General features: G+C 45.1%; 1 protein-coding gene across 1 annotated transcript in view; it reads right to left on the bottom strand.

Moving 5' to 3' along the window:
• The window catches only part of LOC137622793 (chaoptin), a 457,349-nt gene that overhangs the window by 187,978 nt on the left and 266,871 nt on the right, over nucleotides 1–2,500 (bottom strand).

Raw genomic sequence — 2,500 nt, 5'->3', positions numbered from 1 at the left:
AGTCCTAACCCCTTCCAGTCTGAACCCCTTCCAGCCCGACCCCTTTCCAGTCTCACCCCCGTTTCAGTCCTACCCCTTTCCTGTCCGACCCTCCAGTCCTAATCAATTCTAGTCCAGACCCCAAGCCATTTAAAAGTTTTCATATACAGAAGCATTGACCTTTTAAACTCACCTAGATAAACCGAAAAACTAAGAATTCGAAGGCATATTATTCTTTGAAGAGATATCGCAACATCCGTCTTCAAGATGGCCTGGAGAAATTATGTAAGAGGTGACCGCTGTCCTGAATTTTCCAACAGGAAAGAAAAAGTGTAAAAGTGTCAAAGGTGTTATGGAGAAATGTTTAAAGGTTTAAAGGCCGCTCATTAATGGCAGATGCAAGGGACTGTGACATTTGCCCTATCAAGCAGGACAATGACCTAGAGACTGACCATACATCCATATGATCAGCGCCCCAGGTCCCTTTCCACCAAAGCTAGGACCAAGGAGGGTCAGGCTATGGCTGCTGATGGACTCAGCAGATAAAACTATAGGCTCCCTCAAGCACCCCATCCTTAGCTCAAAATGATAGTAAGGTCACTGCGACCAAAGAAACTTACGAGTTTTAGAGGGGACTCGCACCCCAGTACCACCAGTTAGGGACGTTACCATCACAACGATATTCTCTCTTCCGAAGGGCATTTTAATTATCTTTTCCTATCACTCCTATTCTTGAGACAAATTTTAGTTACAGAAAATATATTGAGTCTACTACATAAAAGAGGAGTATTGGAAGGGAGCAATCGTCTATGGCAACCATTACCTTTCTTACCCAGGTTTCACGTGGGTGGAGAGGAGGCTTGGGTACCAGGCATCTGTAGTGCGCAAGTGCAATGTCTGCAGTGCGCAAGTGCAATGTCTGCAGTGCAAGTGCAATGTCTGTACTGCGCAAATGCAATGTCTGCAGTGTGCAAGTGCAATGTCTGCAGTGCAAGTGCAATGTCTGTAGTGCGCAAATGCAATGTCTGTAGTGCAAGTGCAATGTCTGGTAGTGCGCAAGTGCAAGGGTCTGCAGTGCAAGTGCAATGTCTGTAGTGCGCAAGTGCAATGTCTGCAGTGCGCAAGTGCAATGTCTGCGGTGCAAGTGCAATGTCTGTAGTGTGCAAGTGCAATGTCTGCAGTGCGCAAGTGCAATGTCTGCGGTGCAAGTGCAAATGTCTGTAGTGTGCAAGTGCAATGTCTGCAGTGCGCAAGTGCAATGTCTGCGGTGCAAGTGCAATGTCTGTAGTGTGCAAGTGCAATGTCTGCAGTGCGCAAGTGCAATGTCTGCAGTGTGCAAATGCAATGTCCTGCAGTGCGCATGTGCATTGTCTGCAGTGAGCAGGTGCAATGTCTGCAGTGCGCAAGTGCATTGTCTGCAGTGAGCAGGTGCAATGTCTGCAGTGCGCAGGTGTGATGTCTGCAGTGCAAAAGTACAATATCTGTAGTGCGCAGGTGCAATGTCTGCAGTGCGCAGATGGGATGTCTGCAGAGTGCAAATGCAATGTATGCAGTACGCAAGTGTAATGTCTACATTGCGCAAGTGCAATGAACCGTCCATTGACCTTATTCGTTATTATCAACCTTTAAACCTTTAAATTTTATCGTACTAATTTGCCTCGATTCTGAGGTCCAAAGAAAACGACATTTTGGCACAGCGGTAGTTGCTGGGATATTAAAGAAATTTGCGGGATTAATTATGAGAGGAATTAAGTAATCTCTCTCTCTCTCTCTCTCTCTCTCTCCTCTCCTCTCTCTCTCTCTCTCTCCCACAAGACAGTGGAAGACCATGGTACAGAGGCTATATATTCATATTAGATAGAACTACGGCTATAGCATTGATCTGTGGTTATAAAGCATTATATAAACAAACAAAATTTATATCACGCTATTTGCAATTGGCTAATGATGATGCATCAGTCTTTATTTATGATGATTTATTGTAAATTAATTACAAATCACTAAATTCCACAGAGGTTGCTGTGGCCTGATTGGTAACGTCTCTGCCTGGTGTCTGTTAGTCGGGGGTTCGAGTCCCGCTCACGCTCGCAAGTGCCCTTAGTGTCTACATCCTTACCATCCTTGTCAGCTAATGTTGGGGGTTTCGGGGAGCCTATAGGTCTATCTGCCGAGTCATCAGCAGCCATTGTCTGGCCCTCCCTGGTCCTAGCTTGGGTGGAGAGGAGGCTTGGGCGCTGATCATATAATATATGGTCAGTCTCTAGGGCATTGTCCTGCTTGCTAGGGCAATGTCACTGTCCCTTGCCTCTGCCATTCATGAGCGACCTTTAAACCTTTAAAGTCTCACATTATCTATACAAGAGAATGATAACATTTTGTATACAAAAGTCTACTTAAAGAGACAAATCCACTTATTTCGCCTATTCAGTCAGAGAATTCAGGCAGCGAATTCAGATCAGTACACTTAGTTAGATAATTCAGTCAGCGAATTCAGATTTGAAAATTAGAGGATTCAATCAGC

The sequence above is a fragment of the Palaemon carinicauda genome, chromosome 29 (assembly GCF_036898095.1).
Source record: "Palaemon carinicauda isolate YSFRI2023 chromosome 29, ASM3689809v2, whole genome shotgun sequence".
Taxonomy (NCBI): domain Eukaryota; kingdom Metazoa; phylum Arthropoda; class Malacostraca; order Decapoda; family Palaemonidae; genus Palaemon; species Palaemon carinicauda.
The sequence above is the reverse complement of the archived record's forward strand: the minus strand, read 5'-3'. Positions and strand labels throughout refer to the sequence as shown.